Below are 22,531 nucleotides of genomic sequence, written 5' to 3'. Positions count from 1 at the left end.
TTACATAAGAACTCAAACCAAAATTAAACCAATATGAAGGAAGTTCTGTATACCTATATTAGTTAATAACCAAGCATCTAACTGTAGCACCCCTACAGTACCTTGGTTTCTTATCTTTTCAACCTTTTCCTCCTTTTCCAGTCCTTGAGCTTACTCAGTTCCCATCTCTCCAGTTCCAGCATCACAATCTTTTCCTAACTGCCCAACCACTCCATATGTCGGGATTTTTCTTTGTCTTGTAAGCGACTACCCTGTCATGTTTTGTACCAGTTAGCACTTGTCTTTCTTCATCAGTTTTTTGTCACTGTTTTCAGCTGACATGAGTTCTTTAGGTCATAAACCACAACTTTTCACTTCGTTTTTTCCTCTTCTCACAGACCTTCTTTACCTTCAGCATCTTGAGAGTGCAGAGTCAGATCTTTCGGCCAGGAAAATGATTGAGAGAGTGTATATTCCTGCTCCAGATTATTATTGTCACCTTTTTGTGCTCCTCAAGAATGCCAGTGTTTGGTTAGCAACTTGTCTCTCAACTGGTTTGAAGTTGTTCTCTGGTTCTAGATGGAGGGTTTCTTTTTACCCATTCTGTGGGTGATCAAGGTTGATGTCTTTTCACTTACTTTAATTGCACTTCCCACTCCAGACATTTTCTTCACTTTGTCCACTGGAGTTGTCTTTCAGCTACAGTTCCATTATTGCATGGTCAGTTGGTTTTTACTTACCCTTTCTTATGTTTATTCCTTTTTCAATTCTGTTGTCTTTCTACCAGAGACTGGACTGGCTAGTCAAGCTTTAAAAGTTGTGTCTACCCAATGTTTGGTGCATTATTTTCAATTGTCATTTCAGTCAATCTCCATCTTGAATGCTTTCCCTCTGAGTGATAGAAGATGTGGTTACTCAGATTTGTGCTTCTAGTTCATAGCCTGTATACTAGGTTATTTCTCTTTTGGAGACTAGCTTCTTGCAAGTTGCTTTGTCCTTTGTGCTTCATACACATGTACTTCAGTGGCAATGTAACTCTAGTGGAATCTTTAGCTTTTGTTGTTCTATTTGTGTATCTCCTCCTTTCTCTACTTGAGGATTTATCTTGGTGGCATGATCATGCTAACACCACATTAAGCATCCCTTTGTTTCCCTACCCCCTATAATAACTGGATCTCCACCTTTCCAGACAATCCTATGAGATACATTCTTGTAATTCGTAGAACTAAAGACTAAAGCTAGTTCAATGATTGGTTATAATCGAAGACAGTAAATTAGCAGCAGCCTATTTGCATATGTTTCTCTTCATCCTATTTATAATTCTTGTTTCTGAATTTCTTGTTAATTTATTTTGTGGAATTTGTTTTCAGTCTAATAAAGTTAAACTTTCTCAGTTTTCTCTGCTGTGGAGGCATTGGTTAATAGAAAAACAGTTAATTGTTGATACTGCCTGAAATATATCTTAGTTTATACCTGACTTTTCTTACTTGGTCAAGTATTGTTGCGTAACTCCTTATGCATTCATTAGATGTGCACAACTTTTCATATTGCAGGTATGTATGTAATACATAGAATGTTATAAAACTATTTATTTCTTCTTTGATAGATTGTGCAGGCAGAGTATTCATGATGAAACTATGTAGAATGGATGGCAACTGCCTGTTGTGAAGAAACAAGTGTAGAGGATGATGTTTCAAGTTTTCCGCCTTTCTAAACAACGTCCTCTACACTTGTGTCTCCACAACAGGCAGTTGCCATCCATTCTACAAAGTTTAATCACATTTATTTCTTGATGTATATGAAAGTAATATAAAATGTGAGGACCATTAGAGAGCTCATAATTCAAACCTTGCTATATTTTTGTTTCTAATCAACCAAAACGAACATCAGCCTGGAGCATTTTTCTAATGCATCATTGCATATTTGCTGAAACTTTGAGGTGTATGTGGTTTATATAGTTATGATATTTATCTGCTCTTCAATTAGTTAATCAACATATTGAAGCTTTTGTGTGTGTCATTGAAACTACAAAAGTTTAGTTTGTATGGAAATCTGTGATTGATTATTTGTAAATTACTCTCAAAAAATGAAAATTTCTTTCCTTTGACAGTTTGTTTTGAAAGTACTAGGGATGTACTGATTCAAAAAAAAGTGTCATTCTACTGGTTAACTATCTCCACAAGGGTCAAAGACCATATCTTTACCTTTATTGCTTGACATTCAAACTTTCATTGAAGTATTATTTTATACCCACTTTATATCAGTAAATTTGGTATCAAACTTTAGATTATACTTGAAACTACTGATATTAATAAGTTGTAGCATAAAATAAAAACCATCTATTTTTTTCTGTTTAATGAGTGACCCTACCCACCTCTTTCCATTTTTGGAAACACTCCCATACATACTTTTGTCTGACATATGGATAACCAGTCAAAATTTCCAAATGTCCCTGAGTGGCTTTCTGAGCCATATTCAAGTATTACAGCCTCATCTCATTCTTTTGATACAAAACTTCAAGCTGGTCAGTTGAGTCTTTAATGTGGTTAACTTCATATTTTTTAAGACCAAAATATATCAAATTCTATGGTATAGATATAGTAAATTGTGGTATTTTGGTTTTCAAACATATATGTGTACATCTGTGTTTTTTAATTTTTTAGGTTTTATGTATGAAATCTAAAGAAAATGTCCCCATCTTCCATGTGTGAAATGTTTTAAAGCTTAGCAACCTGTGACAAGCAACAAATGAGTACAAAGGTCATAACTAGAGATAACTATTTGCTTTACTTTTTTCTTGACTATTCTGTGTTTTAAGAAAAATTAGTTTAAGTACTTGTTTGTAAATGATGTGTGTGTTTTGTTTGTTTAAATACATATATGTAACATATAATGATTGAAATGTGACTGTTTTACAAAATACTAGTCCACTAAAAGACAAGTTACTTTGTATAGACAAAAGTTCAGTTTTTTATTCTTGGATATTGTAACATGGGTACATGTATACTGTATCATTTTAACATTTGTATTATCAGCTAGGGACAGCTGAAAGGTCAATATAATAAAAATAATAGATATAAATGTATAATGTTGTATATTTAAATTATTTAGTCTAAACAATTGTGTTTTTACACTCTCTGTCATCATTCTAGAACAAAAGTGGTGTAATATATACATCTTAATTTTTATGGTGGCTACAAGGTTGGTCAAATTGATAAAACAGGAGAGGTGCTAATGAGCATGCATTATGTAATAAATAATAAACAGATTCATAAACTCTTATTAACTATTGAACAATGTAATGATACTTTTGTGTAATGATACTTTTGTTGGTCAAATTGACCAAAACTGTGCATATTCCTTAGTAAAAATAACTGATAAAATACAGCTTTTCCTGAACATTATAAGGATTTTGCATATCAAGGATAAAAGTTTTTAATGCACAGAATTACTTAAAATGAAAATTACTTTGCATGTTGGGCAGTCAACATTCAAAAAGAAAATGGGATGAGAAAACATTGCTTGTCAAACCTTAAGACTTAAAACAAAAAATTCTGATTTTTTATGTGAAAGTATTGTAATTTTTTACTGAATTTATAAAATTTTTGAGCATATACCTAATTTAGAAATTACAGTATGAAAATTATCACAAGCACAAAATGGTTGTGGGGCTGTGCTGAAACAATCAATGGGTGCTTTGCTATTTTTTGTCCACATTACCATTGTATTTTGGCTGAGTTATTGATCAGTTGCCAACTAATTTGCATACATCTGTCATATACAACTGTACTTATCTTGTTTTTATGAACCGTTTCTCTATTGACAATTTAATTTGGATTTCCCTGATTTCTACAAGTAGAGTTATAGCTTACAAACTTGCATTTGTCAACTAATAAAATAATAAATTGTATTATATTCTTTATGGCTTGAACAAAATGCTGTCTAAAAAGCTTATCTATTTTTTTTAATATCATTTCACAAAGACCATTCTTACTTGGATACATGTACATGATGTTTTTAAAATACTGGTATTTCAGTGTTTATTTCTCATTGCATGTTACCTTAAACCATTATTTAATAAATGTCTACATTTGTGTCTGTTTATAACTGCAAAACTAGTGAACAAATTGTCCTCAAACCTGGTGTGTAGCTCAGGTGAAGTAAAGTGTTTAGATCTGACTTGTCCTTACATGTGCATTGCACAGCTTGTAAAATTCTGATTGAACTAATGGAAATAAAAAACAAAAAAGAACTAGACAAGCACTTTTAAATATTTAGAAAGCTATTTGTGTTTTCCTAATATAATGAAATTCTAGTCATAATCTGTTGCAAAATAAAGTGACTAATTAATAGGGTTTTTAAAATTCTTTAACCAAATCCTGAACAAATGTAATTGATGTAATGTGTAAGTACAGGAAGTAATGAATAAAGTCAAACTGTAAGAAGTAGCTGGAAAGCTAACATCATTATTATTATTATTATGCATCTTATGCTTTATCAAAGTGACATCAAATTTTGAAAAGCTAGTTTGTTTTCAAGTGAGGGTCAGTAATCATGGAAGTGAGACATTGTACTAAAACCCTCTCACGTATCACAAAATCAGATTTTTTTTTGTTTTTTTTAGCAGTATGTGTGGCAAAAATATGTCATACAGACAGTAACTGCATAAATTTGTCTCTGATTGCATTACAAAAACTTTCCAAAATAACATATGGCCTAACTATGTGTTGGACATCAAGCATTGCTAAACCAAACCAGACAGTGGACAACTTATACAGTATCAGTCAAAAGGATATTTTATTCATATTAGGCGTAGATCTACTTGTTCATATCAGGGAATTCTCAATGAATTCTAAGAATCATACAAAATAGGTTTCAAGTACTCTAATAGTAATAGCACAATTATAATGATACATATTAATACATTTATGTGTTTGACATGGTCAGATAGGTTGGGCACTTGACTCGCAATCTGACACTTGTGAGTTCAAATCCCCATCCCAACAAACATGCTTGCCCTTTCAGTTGTGAGGTTATTTTGATGTAAAAGTCACTCCCACTATTCACTGGTAAAAGAGTAGCCCAAGAGTTGGCAGTGGGTGGTTATGACAAGCTGCATTCACTGTCTTTCACTGTTAAATTAGAAAAAGCTTGCATCAGTAGCCTTTGTGTGAATTTGCACGAAATTACAAACAAAGTAAACTGCATATATCAAAAAAAGTAATAAAAGCACTGAAGATATCAGATCAACATCAGATGGTAGTTCAACTGAAAGACAGATTGAGGAATATGGCTCAGGAAGCCACTAAGGGACATTCTGAACTTTTGACTGATTATTCACATGTCAGACGAAAGTATATATGGGAGTGTTTCCAAAAATGGAAAGAGGTGGGTAGGGTCACTGTATTTGAATCAGTACATTAGCAACACCCTCATTAAACAGAAAAAAATAGATGGTTTTTATTTTATGTTACAGCTAATTAATATCAGTAGATTGAAGTATAATCTAAAGTTTGATATCAAATTTATTGATATAAAGTAGGTATAAAATAATAGTTCAATGAAAGTTTGAATGTGAGGCAATAAAGGTAAAGATATGGCCTTTGACCCTCGTGGAGATGATTAACCAGTAGAATGACTTTTTTTTTTAATCAGTACATCCCTAGTACTTTCAGAACAAACTGTCAAAGGAAAGAAATTTTCATTTTTGAAAGCAATTTACAAATAATCAATCACAGATTTCCATACAAACTAAACTTTTGTAGTTTCAATGACACACACAAAAGCTTCAATATGTTGATTAACTAATTGAAGAGCAGATAAATATCATAACTATATAAACCACATATATCTCAAAGTTTCAGCAAATATGCTATGATGCATTAGAAAAATTTACTTACAGATTTGTATACAAGTGTACACACAGGCAGTAAGCTCCAGGCTGATGTTCGTTTTTGTTGATTAGAAACAACATTATATTTATGTTATTATGCATATGTTACTTGGTTTGTTCAACAAACCAGGTCTGGAAATCCATGGCATGCATTTAAAAAAATTGAATATCATAACTTACTCTAAATTTTATCTTGGCACAGACTGATGTTATTAATAATAAAATATTCCAGGTATTCTAATGACAAGACTTTGCAAGTCTTGCATGTGTTATGAACCTGAGTTTATATAATGTTTTATATTTTTCATTGTTACAGTGAAAGTGTAATACCTATTGATTTGCAGTCTGAATACTAGATTTAGGCTTAGATCTAAAATGAACATCAGCAGTCTTATATGTAGCCTAGTAATAAAAACATTGCTGTTACAGTAACATTCTTCTTTAAATGGATATATTGGTATTTACAAATTCCATCACAGGAGTTAAGATCTGTTATATAGGGCAGTAAGATGTGCAGTTACTTATGACTGTCAGAGTGGAACAAAACGTTTAAAGATTTGTAACCAATGGTGGGGCACCTAAGTAATTGTAAGAGCTAAGTCATAAGAATCAGTAAGTTAACAACCGTTTCTTCATTAATATTATAAATATACTCTAATATGAAATTGTTTTTGGTCTCAGTTTCTTTACACAGGTAGTTCACTACTGCCCATGTTTCACACCTACACAATACTGCAATACTGTAAAAACAAATGCAACCATGAAGAAAACTTGTTTATGGTTTTAGTGTCTTTCAGACGGGTAGTTCACTAATGCCAGTTGTAATATTATACTCCGTGATATCAAACTGGTGCATGTTTAATGATTCTTGTGAAGAACAAACAGCTTTTTCTGAATCAGTATGTTTTCAGTTTTCTCCCAGTTTATAATAGTCATCAAAAACAACGTCCCGTGAAAAACTACAAATTATCTGAACCTATACTTCAGAAATTCAGACATAAATAACACTTACAAATAAAAGGACATTTAAATTGAAATTTTATTCTTTTTGGTACAGAGAAACATTTTCATTGAAATGTATTTTCACATAAGGATTAACAAATTACTGTTCTTTACACTTTCAAAACTGTCATTATAAATTAAAAGATGAAATTCACCATTCTTGTATTCTAAATTCTTCCCCTAACTTTCCAGATAAAAAATGAGACTAACCTGCACTTATGCTTTCAACTTTGCTTTATAATACTCAAGTAATAATCAAGTAACACAAATGCAGCCTATTAATTTGCTATAAAAGAAACTGTAACATAAAACATTATGGCAGAACTGAAAATCTTTCAAAACACTGCAATTTAACAGATGATAAAAGTATTATATTTCTATTTATATATAAAAAAAATTTAACCTATCATATGTAATTAACAAGATAATTATCACCAATTAACACTAGTAACAGTTTGTAATTACATCAAAATTAATCAATAACTGGTATACCTGAGAAGCATAGGTCGGGTGCACAATTTGACTGATATAAAAAGATGAAATCCCATATTTCTTACAAACTCAAATAAAAACAAGTTAGTTTGTATTATACACCAGTATACACAATGTTTTTATTAAAGCACACCATTAGTTTTCTTACTTTTGTATTAACAAACATCCTTTAGAATTCCCAATTTTCAAATATAAACAACTTCAGACAATAAGAAGCCTTGATATTGTCAAATTTTCTGCTTAACACTATTTTAAAAATCACATTTAACATGAACTGAACATGATGAAATCTACCAATTCTATCACTCCACCAACAGCAGAGCAATACAACCTTCTTGCATTCAAAATAATGTAATTCTTACAAGAGACAAGAAGAAAGAAAACCAGAAGTGAGGAGGATGGGTAGGAATCTATCATAGGTGAGTGTCCATCTGAAACACATTCCCAGGTCACAAAAATGTTAACTGCTAAGATGATATCTCTTTTGTATGGACAAAACATATGGAATCCTTCAACAAAATGGTGGAGAGGTTATGCAAACATTAAACCTATATGAGATCCTTACAGAAAGAAAATTAAGTATGGCACTTAATAGCAAGGGCTCTATATGGGATGCATCTATGGGAGACTATCTAATCTTGATCAGTGTATACTATTCTACAACTAAAGGCAAAAGACCCCTATGTATCACAGAGATGGATGAAATTTGATTGTAACCAACAAAGCATACAAGTTATAGTTATGAGAATGTTCTGAAGTGTTACTTTTATGTTTTATTGTTCACATTGTTTTTCACAAACAGTGTTCTGGATGGAACATAAAATATTCATTATTTGTTAGTTGTGTATCTGTGTATAGTTATCTAATTTTAACTGTTGTGAAGTATTGCTTTGATACTTTAAAATTAACATCTTGTCTTTAATAAGATTTTGTTGGATATTTTATTACAGGCTGATATTTGGTGTTGATCCTGATACACACATAGATGCCTTGCAACAAGCTGAACAGTCCATGATGGAGGGAACTTCTAACTGGTCAGCTAAAATTGCTATCACAGGTGAATATTTATCATCTGTAGTTTAATTAAACTGACTAAGCCTTTGTTAAACATAATCTTACCTACAACACAGGTTGGATGACCAATTTTCATGTAATCTTGTAGCATGTAAATAAAAGAAAATACACATTGGGTTACCACTTTAGCTTTTCCTTTTTCAATCTTCATCCCACAATTGTTGACCACAAGATTACTTATTGTGTTTTCTAAGTAATTTCTGTTAGTTGCCATGTTCATTATTATATTTTTTTGGACTATCAAAGGTTTTATCAGTTTGTCAGTACTTTGTTTATTGAGTATGCTTTAATAGCTGGTACATTTGATATTATTACTACTAATAATATTTATTTTATTCTATCTGATTTTTGTTATAAGTGTTCAGTTGTGCCATTTCTTCCAAATTTTCACCAGTGTGCAGCTTAAAATGTTGCCATGTTACTTTAATAATGTATTAATTTTTTTTTCTTGTTATAAGGCTAAGATTAGCTTTGGTTCCTTTTTCCTATATTTGTGATCCTAGACATCTTTTTACAAGTTTTGTCAGGAAATACAAACTTTTCCCCGACCTTTTAACTTTTTGAGTCTTGTGATTTCTTCTTTGGTTTGACTGATTTCTGCTTGCATCCTTCTATTCTCAGTCCAGAATCCATGCTTCTCTGCTCCAACAAGATGCAGAAGGAGTTACTTTCCCTATGACAAAGAAGAGGTTTGTTCTGACCTCTTCTCAATACCTCATTTTTTTGGGAGGATTATTACTTCAACCTCAGTTGGGCTTTGGTGTTATATACATTTCCTTTGATGAACACTCCTTGATTAGTGGAACTTCTCAAATCCCTAGCTTGGTAACTGAACAGAGCACAGATTGAGATGGGGATGGTGCTTAGTCTGCCTCATCCAAATCTATGTCTGTGTCCATACACCTCTTTAGAGGGCTGAGATTCAATCAAAGAGTTTCTCCATATTTTTCTCGAGCCTTTGGTGATTCATCAAGTCTTATCCCAACTACATTCTCTTCTATGTGGGGTTGTGATTATGGTACATTTCTATCTCTTCACTGTGGTCACTTATGTCAGTAAGCCAGGAGTATTGACTCCTGGTTTCTGTGCTATCAGATCATTGGTCTCTTTTCTGATCCCACTGTCATCACATTGTGGTATTCATTTGTCTGTTTCTTTGCTCCTTTCATATGGTGGTGATTTGATTATTTTCTAATAAGATTCTCATCACAAAGATGTCACCACTTTCTGTCTTCACACATGATTTTGTTCTGTCTGTTGTCTCAGTTTCATAGTTTGACTACACATTTTTATCCTTCTTTCCTGATTCATGAGACTCACTTCCATATCCATCTTCCACTTATGTTAGTATACTTTCAACATTTGCCTCTTCTCCATGTTTTCTGTTCTTCCCACCCTTCCTTTCTTATTCTTCACCAGGTAGTTTGCCAAAAAACTTTTTACTTTGTGGATAATCTCCCATGGTGGTTGGACAAGGCTCATACATTCTGGCCGTATTTACATCTATTCACAGATACATCCCTTCAGGACTGAGTTGTGTCGGTCAATCATATGAATGCCCTAAAACTTCTTGCAGTTTATCAGACTTTGGATTATTTTCTTCCCATTTCCAAAGATCATTTGGTCATTATACATTTCAATAATTTTGATATTTCTGTGTTTTCTAACATTGATCTTCTCTTCTGAGCTCACAATCATCACATTTATTTGATGGCATGTCATGTGGACTGTCTTTCCTAACCAGATCAAGTTTACCCAATGAAGTGGTCACTTCATCTCCTTGTTTTTCATCTTTTTTGCAATCAGTAAGGTATTCCTCATATTTGCCATCATCCTTAATCACCAGTTACCTTTGATTTAGTCTGCAGTTCCCCATCCTCAAGCTTTGACTAAAAATGTTTTCAGCCAGGATTGATTAAACAAGTTCCATTGTGTTCATTCTCCAATCCAATGACTCCATCAAGTAGTCTTCCTCATTCATACTACTTTGTGAAAAGTCCTTCTGATTACTCCGTAGTGGCCTGCTCAATTGTGATTTCCTTGGTTACTCCAGTTACAGTTGTTCCCTCCCATCCCTCTTTCTTTATTCCCTGACCTTCTTCATCAACTCCAGTTGTTGGTTCATGTTCTCCAGCTTTATACCTGGCTTTTTTCCAGACCCTTGTGAAAAGATCCAGTTTCTCATGTCAGGTGGCTTTTCTTTTAATGCATTACATTTGTCCTTCATTTGTAGCTGTGTATAAGTAGAAATGGAATGTTTTTCTCATCTGGGTCCTGGCTTTGGGCATTCCAGTTTTTCTTGTATTGGTATCTCAATTTTATTATGAGGCCTTTTGAGAAGGGATCTTTGGCCTCCTTGATATTGAGTTATTGGGCAGCCTTATCCCATACTTTCCATTTTTCTAATTACTGCAGGGTCTTTCTTTCCTTTGTGCTTGCCATCTGATCCATTCTTTCCAGATATGTTGGTTTACTTGGCTTGGTACTTCTGGATTAGAACCTCTATTCGAGTCCATTGCCTCTTGCTGTTTGTTTCACCTATCCCTCTTAAGACATATTCTCTTCTTCTCTTGCCCTGTAGACAGCATCAGTAAATTCTGTTCTCTTACTGACATCACTTGCTCACTGTACCACCAAATTTATTTTCTCCTTTATCTGGATCGTTCCTTCCTTCTCAAGATCATGGCAGCTTATGAGGATAACTCCTCACTTTTGCCCATTTCCCTTCCCTCTGTTCTCATCTCTACCCTTTTCCTGATCTGGATAGACTTCTATACTTATTCCTGTTCCCATATCTTCATCCACAGGAACCTCTTCCTCTTGAAATCTTTCCCCCCTTTACCCTTACCAGTTGAGTTCATTATTTAATCCATTTGGCTTTTCCTCATTATCCCCTTTCCAACATGTTTTGTTCCATCTTACCTCCTATCAAATCTGAGATTTGATTTCACTTTTTCCCTTACTTCTTGTTTTTGTCAGCCCTTGGAGGAGATTCTGCTGTCAGGCATGTTGACCACCCCTCAGACATTCATCTCCCAATACTTGCTTCAAATTGCAGTTTCTGTTTCCTCCTGTAGGTATACTTCAGGCTTCAGTGTGTCTGTAGCACTAGGTAGATCTTTGTTAATACCTTCTTTTCGTTTAGGAGCCCTTGTTTTGAATTTTGTCTCCTGGACAGTGCATTTGGATAGTGATGTCTGCAAGGTTTTCTTTATTTACACAAACAAATATACACTGTATGTTATTTTGGTTTGAACAATCTTTCCGTGGGTCTGCACAGTCCTGTTCAAGATGTGGTGTTGTACAAGATTAATGGATGGTCAGTAACCTCATGATATTTGCTTCATAAATAGGCTCATCCCAGAATGTACCACCCATATAGAGCATGGGTAAAACAGAAGGGGATTGTTGTTCATCCCTTCCATGCCTTGATTGAATAAATCCGTATGGTCTGCTTTTCAAAATAGAGTTCTGTAATCACCCATTGTAATCTTTTGGATGTAGCCATTCCTCCAGTTCTCTTCCCCCCTTTCTTCTAGTGGAGTTTGAGGGTCTTTACCACTTACCAATTCCAAACTGCTGGGATGGTTGACCATAGAGGCATACTGCTTGATTGGTTCCACATATATGGATATAACCATTCAGTTCAGTGTACAACAATGGTACTCTGCTAGCTTGGAAGGTGTAACATCCTCTGGTTTGAAAGATGCATACCGTGGAGTGAAACATTTCAATTCTGTTCACCCCTTTGATTGGGTGCACTCATCCTACCCTCATGTGGATGTTGGTACCCCAGAGGCTGTTTTTGAATACTAAGCAAACTAGATAACTTAATTCTTCAAACAATTTTTTATTCTTCTTTCAGTGTAGTTCCCCACTGGGACAATGGTAAGTCTATGCATATGCAACTCTAAAATTAGGGATTCAGTTCTCCTTGATAGACACAATAGATAACCCAATGTGGCTTTGCTATAAGAAAAAACACACACCTTCAGTGTAATGAGTCATAGAAAATATATGTGGGATGTTTATATTTCTGTCCATGGCACTCCCACATCCTCTCCTCTGATGTAGATGTTATTGACCTTTGCACATTTTGGACCAGTCTCCCTTCTCTCTCATACTGGATCTCTAACTCATTGCTAATCTTGTGTCATGCTCTTGAGTGAGTGTTTTCCTCACATCCATGATTTATGAGCTTGATATGATCTTCATCCTACCCTTGCCTGTATATTGAGGTTTTGGATGTAGTTGACAATACCAATTAGAGTTTTTCTTGTCCTTATGGTTGAGTTTAGGAAATGCCAAGACCCTATAATGCCAGGTTTCATTTGTCATAGTTCTTGCTCCCATGGTTCTTTTAGGAATTTGTCTAGTTACAGCTGTTGCTTTCATCCTCTTTGTGATTCCTGTTGTTTCGAGTATGACACTCTGTTTACTTACAGTTGTGCTTGTTGGGAATTGATAAAGTGGTTCATATGGCCTAGCCATTTGTTTTTGCTTTTCTGTTATACGTTGCTACAGCTTACATTTTCTTAATACTTTTACAGTTGTGTTCCATTCCTCGTTCCTGGGTGAAGAGCATTATATCTCTTTCAGAAGTAGTGCTGCACCTCACAGGTAAATCCATTTTGGAAGTTAACATTTTTAACACTGAAAATCCAATTCCAATACATACATACCTCCTCTCATTCACTTCCCACCCTTTCTCTCAACTAAAACCAGAATTTTATTCTAGAACCTACCAATTCTTGAAAGCAAGGATTGCACAAGAATAGTAGAGGAGCTAGCTGTGCTGTTATAGGTAGCACAATACTCTTGGTTGAGATAGTCATATAATATGTGCATGGTCAGAATAGTACAAAAGTGATAAGATATAAAGAGTGGTGTGCTGGTTGAAATAATTATTTTAGCAATGCCTAGAGGGCAGACAACAATCAAGATAACTTTTGTGCAGGGAAAGATAAGTATCTGCTAAATATACATTTCCAAAGTAAGAAAATGTTAATCTCGAGTAATTATGTTAGGTTAAATTTAAGGGTGTTATTTTCTGTAGGCTAACTAATTAAGGAATTTATTTACAGTCTTATGGTTTAGTTTTAGTGTATTCTACTTTACCTTGTGTGTAGAAGACTACTTTGTGAGGGTCAACACAAGTAACAGAAATATGTTAGCATTATGTTGCTCATTTACTCATTGGTCGTCTGTAAAAAAGGTAATTTGCTTGGGATCTGATAGATCCAAAACATCCTATAGAAGTTTTGTCTTTATTTCACTTGTTTCACTGCAGTATCTACCTGCTGACCTTTTGTACTTCATTTTTACTTCTTTTCATTTTGAATTTAAAATTTAGTGTATTTCTATTCAAATACAATTTATTTTATTTTCTTTTAATTTAACTTCAAGTTATACAATATATATAAGTTATACAATATTATAGGATCAACCATATTCTTCTTTCAGCCTTATTAAACTACTGTATTTGATTCAGATGCCTATAACATGCTCTGTTTCTTTCATTTATAACAAATCACTACACATATTCTTTCATGTATTAAATACACAAACTTCTAATTCTTTTAGTGTTCAATGCTTGTATCCTGGATCATCTTTGAGATTTACACATTGTTCTACAGTCACCATCATTCAGACAAAATTAATTTATCCCAGTTACTTTAGAATCAAGCAAAATACAAAAATCATCTTATATTAGCATTTCTTGCCATCTATAGGCACAAATAGGATGCACACACACATACTAGTGAAAATGTCATAATAAAATTTTAACCAGAAGTAAAGTTATTTCTAATTCGATGTTATTTTGAGTTATGACTTTTTCATTTTTGCAATATAATTTGAGGCCCATGCAGTATTATATTACTTTTATTTTGTGTTGTGCATGCATAATACTCTGAAAAGGTTGTATAATTCTATTGCATAAACAAATATTTTACTTCTGTATGTTAAAGTCTTTTCTCCTCGAGGTATTGTTTAATTATCTTTCAGTAGTAAAATTGGATATGTAAATTACACAGGGTCATTTCAATAATGTACTTTAATTTAAATGATGTGTTTTGAAGCACCAGATTTGTACTTAGACACCACGTAGCTTACCCAGTACACTCTGAGAGAACTTGAAAAGCATAAATATAACATCAGACATGCCATATAGGTAGATCAAATATGTTAACATGTAGAATTGTGGCAGATTTAAATTGAGAGGTTTTAGTTTCTATAAATATATAACCCTTGCACTATGTTAGAGACTATTCAGTAGTATGAGGAATTTGGTAGTGCAACTGGGTTTATGAAACATCAAAAACATTTCATTCCTAAGATTATAAATGTTCCAAAATTCATTTTTACAACAAATTCATCACAACTTTATCACTACATCAAAAATGGCCCATATGTGCCTAAGTGCCATTTCTGAAGTCTATTTTCAGGTGATTTTTCTGAATATTTAGATTATGTAAATTTTATGTTGCTTCAAGAATATTCAACATAATTTACTTACTTTAGACCACATCTTTATTTACCTGAAGGGAATTTATCAGAACATTTTCCAGAGGCCTTATGACAGAGTTTTCAGCAACAAAACCTATGCCTAGTTTCAAATTAACAGCATAAAGATCACATCAGGACACAGATCTACTCTACAGAAATGTTTTTGTGGTCAAACTCAGGGACTAACTTAAAATGTTAAAACAGTTTTTTTCTTAATCTGTAATAAAACTGAAAATTCTAGTGAGAGGAAATGTTGAAAGTAGTTAAATCTTTAAAAGTGGTGAGGGTAATAAGAAGGTATCTCTTTCTGTAGGGAAAGGGTGTGAAGGAAGTCTCCCAAGAATTGTTATATTTGTTGCTCATTTACTAAGCACATTATTTACACCCTTAAAATTCAATTAATGCTTAGAATACATAAATTCTGATCACACTAAGATCTCTATAAATATGAAACATCCTTTGTATAATAAATTTCTCATCAGCCTTGTACAATAGTTTCTTGAAATTACTTATAATTTCAGGTCAGTGTCTACACAACCACCATAGAAACATAAAGTCAAATAATATCTGTGTGCATAACAACAACTAAAATGTTGTGCTAGAAACTAGATCTATTTTATAAAGGTAAATTTAATAATTTGTAAATGGTATAAGTATAGTTTAATGACTAGGGCTCATAAATTTTTAAAATATTAAACTTATGGAATCCATGTAGTGCATTCCTATAGGTGAAATAGGTTTTAGGCTTTGTACATATCTGCTTACAGTAAATACACCACATGACTCATGTCTACTGGTACATATTTTGTGAAAACCCAAAAATTGATTAATAGCACTATTATGTTTATAACTGGATCTAACACTTCTGTTGGAATTGAGTTCTGGCTTACTTTAAACACTACTTAATCACCACCAGTTTGGTGAGTTTTGGAAGAATGAATTTTGTTGAAAAGTAGATTTAATCATGCCTCATAGAATGAACAGACTAAGAATGATGCTACACTGTATTAGTACAATGCACTTATTCTATGATAAGTCAGGATAAGTTTGGCAAGGGAGTTTACTTTGAACATGTACACATATTATATTGTTGCTTTCTATATCAGTAAATACCAGTGTTAAAATGCACCTGTGTTGACTTTTCCCAGTGTTCCTCCATTCTGAAAACTGTGACTTTAGTGGTCCAGTTTTTGAAGATGAAGTTAAAGTTTTTTTTATATTTGAATTTGTAACAAACTTCATTTTAAATAACTCATAATTCATAAGAAAGTAGCTTATTGTATTTGACATTTAATTCAAATTCAAAAGAAAATGCTAATTGAGAGCCAAAAGTATTCACACGGAAGAGAATAATATCAAAGTCTGTGAATGCTGTATAATTTCTACATTGATTATTACATGAAACACACTACTTTATGAGGCTAAATGATGAGCTTCTAACAGTGATGTAACAAATACAAATGATAGCACATTGTCATTATTACTATGTAAACAATAGGTGGACTTATTCATTTACAATGATCAAAAATTTAAATCATTATTAGAACAGTCAACAAGTACTCAAAGTATAAATTACAAGAAATCCATGAAAAGTAAGAAACAAGAAAGGAAATAAAATCAAACATACCATTGTAATGTTTTACTATTGTCAAAGGCAAATTATCCATCCTCTAATGAACAAAAGTATCTAAATCCAATAACATATCACAAACATTATTTCACTATTCATCAAAGCTGAATATATAACAGCTACACTTTGTAACCGTCCAGGTTGGGAAGACTAAAAAATGCACACACACCATGCCTCAGGATCTAAACCCTGTATGGAATTTTACTTGTATGTATGTTTTCTGTAAAATTAGTGAATACTTAATGAAAGATAACTTTATACTTTAAGATTCATTTCTAATCAATTTCACACTTTTGCAAAATACTTAATATTATAGTGATGTTGTTAAATGGCTGAAAAGTATTAACAAATATTTTGTGTAGTTATGTTAAAAGAAATAATGTATGTAAGAAAAATGTTCTCATAACTGGCCATGTTGTGATAAAGGTTAACTATCTTGATAGTTGTTGTGCAAAAATGAAGTACATATATTTTTATCCAAGCATATATTCAGCTAATCTGGCATTGTATTTGTATAATGTATTTATGAGATGGATGTAATTAAATGCGTTAAACTTGTTTTTACTAGTGAGTCTTCAGTTGATAATATTCTTTACATTACAAGTTATCTGGTTTGTGTAAGTGATAAATATATGTATAGATGGTTTTCCCTCATTTTTGTTTAAATGATGAGAAAAAATATCAGGAATGTTGCTTCATGTGGAAATGTATTGTGAATACTAAACCATTTTTTCTATTGTACTATTTGGATGCTAGATGACAAAAGCAATTTTAATTTCTGTTCAGCCTCGTATTATCGAAGTCTTCCGTATCCACACTTGCATTGATTGTATTTCTGTTAATTAGTCTTACTACATAAAATTTTGCTGCATTTATGTAACAATATTCAAAATGATACACATTTTATTGATAAAGATGTGATTCTCTCCAAAACATTTGAGATATAGAGTGAAATGGCATGTTTTCTAGAGATATTGAAGAAAACTTTTAACTTGCAGTGTTGTGAGATGAACAATTAACCAAGTTTTATTTACCTAAAAGTATGAGCATAGAAACAACGCAGTAAACAAAGAAAGTTGATTTGTGATGTGTTGGGTGTAAATATTAAAAGACTGTCCTTAATTAAAGTGATTTATAAAAATTGTTTTAGCTTAAGGTATTTCATTCTTTTAAAATTTTGAAAAAGGATTTTATTAAAATATTTTTCTCTCGTTAGGAATATTGCTGTTTCTTCTTTAAGAGGTTTAATTAATGGAGGATAGGATTTATCTTAAAATGTTTTTAGTCTTATGTACTCATGTATTAAAGTTTGTTTAAAATTAATATTTTAATTTGTTAGTATAATTCTTTACCTTTATACATCATCTTAAGACAGGAATATTAAATTAAATAAGGAACAGTAGAACACTGTTTCAATGAAAAGGACCTGCATCACTTCATAAATTTCAAAATATTTTGAATATTTAAAATTGTTTCAAAAATACTAATTCTCACAACATCATACACTCAAACTAAAACACTAATTTTCTTAATATAATATTAAACACTGTTGCAATATCTCTTTACTGTTCTTCCCCATTGTTTATGTAAACTTCCTTTCTTATGTAAGTAAACAGAACCAATGCTCAAAGAAATTTTCACCCATAATAATACTTATATTGCAAGTACATGCATTTTGGTGCTTTCAAAATTGTATCCATGAACATCCACTAAATTACTACCTAAAAAATGTAAATACTGATTTGAGAAAAAAACATGTTTATCATAAAAGTATGGGTATGTTTTTATGTCATTAATCTATATATCATGTAATTTTTACAGTTTTTGAAAATTGTTGTAGAACATTTATCTACCAGGCAGAACTCTGTTCATGTTGATCCAGTCATTAAATAAATGAGCAGATATAATATCCACTATGGTGAGACTTCAAAAACAAGTTGCTAATGCTATCAGGTTTTTGTGTGTGTATGGGCCAGATTTGTTTATAGTAGGTATCTGTGGTTTGTTGGCAATACATTTCAATAATACACAAAGAGCAACACAGTCCACTTCTTTTAACATAACATGTTAAAGCAAGTCAAACATATATACAAATGTTCATTACGCTGTTGGTTATCACAGTTGTACCTAGAGCTTTAGATAATCATCCTTTTTATGTCAAAAGTCCATTCAAATTGGCCCAGTTACTTTAAAATGCAATTAACCAGCCAAATTAATTTTTGTATATTCTGTTACTACAATACAATTTATGACAATTTCACTTTACAAGTTGCCACTCTGTATACTCTGTATGGGTAATCATGCAGTCTAGATCTATTTAGCTATCTAATTCCATAACTGCCTGAATATTTTTTCTAACTAACTTACTCAAACTTCATTTTGAACATGTATTTATATAATGACAGAGGACTAGAATGTTTCGCACACTACAGATGCTATGATGAAATAACACTCAACTGAAAAGGGAAAAACTTAGAAGTTTTTAGTAACATGATGCAATAATACAACAATCACCAATTCCCAACAGTTGAACTAACATCGTATAATATATATCATATATACCTATCACTCCTAAAAATAACTAAATTTAACACTCATTCTATACTTAAACTATCTAAATCATAACACTCAAATTAACTTAAACACTTGTGTATATCTAACGAAAGCTGTTACTATAAATGATGTTTACTCACACAAACAATATACTTTTTAGGACAATCTATTATTGAAGTGAGAATTTTGAGTGGAGAAATGGATGTTTAGTACAACCTTGGTAAAAATAAATTCAACCTTTTTTCTTTTTTAATTTCTATTCTATGATTAAAATAATGTTTCTTTCAGATGGTTGTATTTTACCTAAAACTTAAGAATATATAGTGAAAATAAGAGCAACAACTAAGTTATGCAATGAGTATGTATAAGATTTTGTAACTTGCAGCTGCTGAGAAACCACAATTATGACAATTACATGACGAACAAGAATAGATTTATTATTATATGATAAATTTGTCACTACTATAAAAGCTCTTTAACAATCATCTTTTGCTTAGAGAAAAGAACAGACAAATCAGCTGTTTTTTACATTTGTTTATTCTAAATAGCCTCTTTTTAACAGTTTTATTGCCCTCTGAACTAAGTTTAACTAATATGCCTACCAAACAGGTTGGAAAACATGTAGCTCACATTACCTCAATGAACTACATAATGCACACGAGGTACTCACAAATTTCTTGAGTGTACCTCAGGAAAAAGTGACTGCAATCACAAAGTAATAACTGCCAGAGTTGTCCTGTTTGTGTATCTCCTCCTTTCTCTTCTTGAGGATTTATTCTGGTGGCATGATCATGCCAACACCACATTAACCATCCCTTTGTTTCCCTACCCCCTCTAATAACTGGATCTCCACGTTTCCACACACTCCTATGAGATACATGCAGTTTCTTCATCATTTTCTCATTTCTTATCTCTTCTTGTGAATCATTTGTACATGATATCTTCTGAAAATTATGCACTTATTTCTCACATCAAGTATTAGGGGTTACCCATTTAAGGACTTTGTTTCCACATGTTGGACTTGCTGTTTGTGATTTATTCCCATTGATATTTGCCATGTGCTTATGGCATATTAACTCTCTTGGCTGGAACAGATTCTCTCCAAAGGGCGATTCCTTCTCTTTCAGGTGTTTTGTCAGGTTTGCTGTGTCTCTCTTGGAGGCTTTTGCCAATCATCTCAACATCAAACTTTTTTCTTGAGCTCTGACAGTTGAAGCTTTTAGCCAGAACTGGTCTCATCATTTTCTATATACCTGTGTCACCTCTCTATTGCTCCAACTTCACACATTGTTTTCATCTAGGGGTGTTATCCTTTCATCTTCATATATGGGATTTGCCTGGTCTATAACCATCCATACTTTCCAACTGTGTATCACATTCCTCTTGTCCTTCGTTTTTTTTCTGTCAACAGAAGTGGCAAACTTGTCAACACTGTTTTATCCACCACTTCCTTCCTCCACGTTGTTCTACTGTGACTCACCATTCAGTCCTTTTCACGTGGTTGTTTAGCTATGGATTGTCAGTCTTCACTGTAGCTGGTTATTGGGTAGCTTGGTTTTCTACATTTTGCTTTCCCACTTTATTCTGACCCTTTTTTCATGCCTAGTTAGGACCTGACAATGGTTTTATATTCTCTCACACATGCTCTGTGTGAATTGTTGGCTTCTAGACATATTTCCATCTCCTTACCTATGGTCTCCATTGTTCTGATTTTAATATCATTAGTGTTTTTCACAGTCTTACATTGTACTTATACTTACTTTACCCAGACCATGCTTCTTTTCTAAGACTTTTGTTACTTGGGATGGTGATTGTACTTTTTCTCCTCTTTCCTTCCCTCCTGTTTCTTTCCTATATACTTATTTAGACTCATCTTCTGCATCTGGTTTGGGCTGTCTTGGTGTTATTAGGCACGTACATATTTTAAAGGCTCCTGCCATTTTTGTATTCTACCTTTGGACCCCTCATTGTCTAGATCTGTTGCCTGCTACTATTACTGTGTGGATAAGCCAACTCCTTCAGTTTGCATATTATTCCATGGATGTTAATGCATGTGGAGGACTCTCACATGTCTTTCATACATTATCTTTAAAACCTGTTTTATTTCCTGCTGAGTTTTAACTCTAAGCTACATTTTTCAATCTTCACACTCCCTTTGAGTAGGGTAAGTATATTTTCTTTTTCAACACCCCTTTCTCTTTTATTGGATCCTGCCAGACAGCTGGCATTGCCACCTACATTATACTGATTTTCCAAAATTTGCATATGGTTTAGGGTAATAATAATAACAAAAACAAGTGGTCAATCCTTTTGCCCTGGCATTACCAGTCATCACTGTCAAGTTAAGGTCTTCTGCAAGGTTGCTAGGGGTGTCCTTGGTACATTTATCTTAGTTGCCTGGTCCAGCATGTACCATTCTATGAACTGTCATGGAAAAGCACAGTGCCAGGAAGGTGTATACCAACTTCTTGCTCTTGCAGACTTAAAAATAGTCTCATGTTAGTGTTTCCAATAAAAGACCTTTCTGGCAGGTGTCTGATGAGGATCTTGATCTCGCAAGTGTAAATTCTTCTCCCTTTTTTCAGAGTCCTAGCTACTAGGGTGATGAACCTTACAGAGTTCCTCATTAATTGTGATACTATTTGTGTAGTTTAGATCTGTCTCCAAACAGCCCTGTTGCAGCAAGAGTTTCAAGTCGATTTGAGGTGAACCACACACAGTATGGTCTGATTGTGCCCTAACAACACTATACTTCTTGGCTCACTGATAACTTATGTGCTTTGTTGGTTATGCTCAAATTTCATCCATCTCTGTGATACATAGGGGTTTTTTGCCTTTAGTTGGAGAATAGTATACCCTAATCAAGATTAGATAGTCTCCCATAGATGCATCCCATATAGACTACTTAATTTTCTTTCTGTAAGGATCTCATATAGGTTTAATGTTTGCATCAACCTCTCCACCATTTTGTTGTAGGATTCCATATGTTTTGTCCATAGAGAAGAGATATGTGTTTCAGATGAACACTCACGTGTGATATATTCCTACTCATCCTCCTCACTTCTGGTGTTCTTTCTTCTTGCCTCTTGTAAGAATGACATTATTTCGAGTGCAAGTGTTTAAGGAGAGATGTTGTGCAAGAAGGTTGTGTTGCTCTTCTATTCGTGGAGTGGTAGAATTGTAGAATTTCATTATGTTCGGTTCATGTTAAATGTGATTTTTAAAATAGTGTTAAGTAGAAAATTTGATAATATCAAGGCTTCTTATTGTCTAAAGTTGTTTATATTTGAAAATTAGGAATTCTAAAGGATGTTTGTTAATACAAGAGTATGAAAACTAATGATGTACTTTAACAAAAACATTGTGTATACTGGTGTATAATACAAACTAACTTGTTTTTA

General features: G+C 33.0%; 1 protein-coding gene across 5 annotated transcripts in view; it reads left to right on the top strand.

Annotated features, from left to right (window-relative positions):
• Positions 1-22,531, top strand: part of LOC143253097 (uncharacterized) — a 107,374-nt gene that overhangs the window by 1,809 nt on the left and 83,034 nt on the right. For 3 of the 5 annotated variants that reach the window (XM_076506344.1, XM_076506346.1, XM_076506345.1), the window contains 2 exons: positions 2,643-2,739; positions 8,317-8,423. The gene's annotated coding sequence lies outside the window, so the exon portion shown is untranslated. The remainder of the gene's footprint in view (positions 1-2,642; positions 2,740-8,316; positions 8,424-22,531) is intronic. The other 2 variants (XM_076506347.1, XM_076506348.1) reach the window with 1 other exon arrangement.

The sequence above is a fragment of the Tachypleus tridentatus genome, chromosome 6 (genome assembly GCF_004210375.1).
Source record: "Tachypleus tridentatus isolate NWPU-2018 chromosome 6, ASM421037v1, whole genome shotgun sequence".
Lineage (NCBI taxonomy): Eukaryota > Metazoa > Arthropoda > Merostomata > Xiphosura > Limulidae > Tachypleus > Tachypleus tridentatus.
This window is presented reverse-complemented; position numbering and strand designations above follow the sequence as displayed.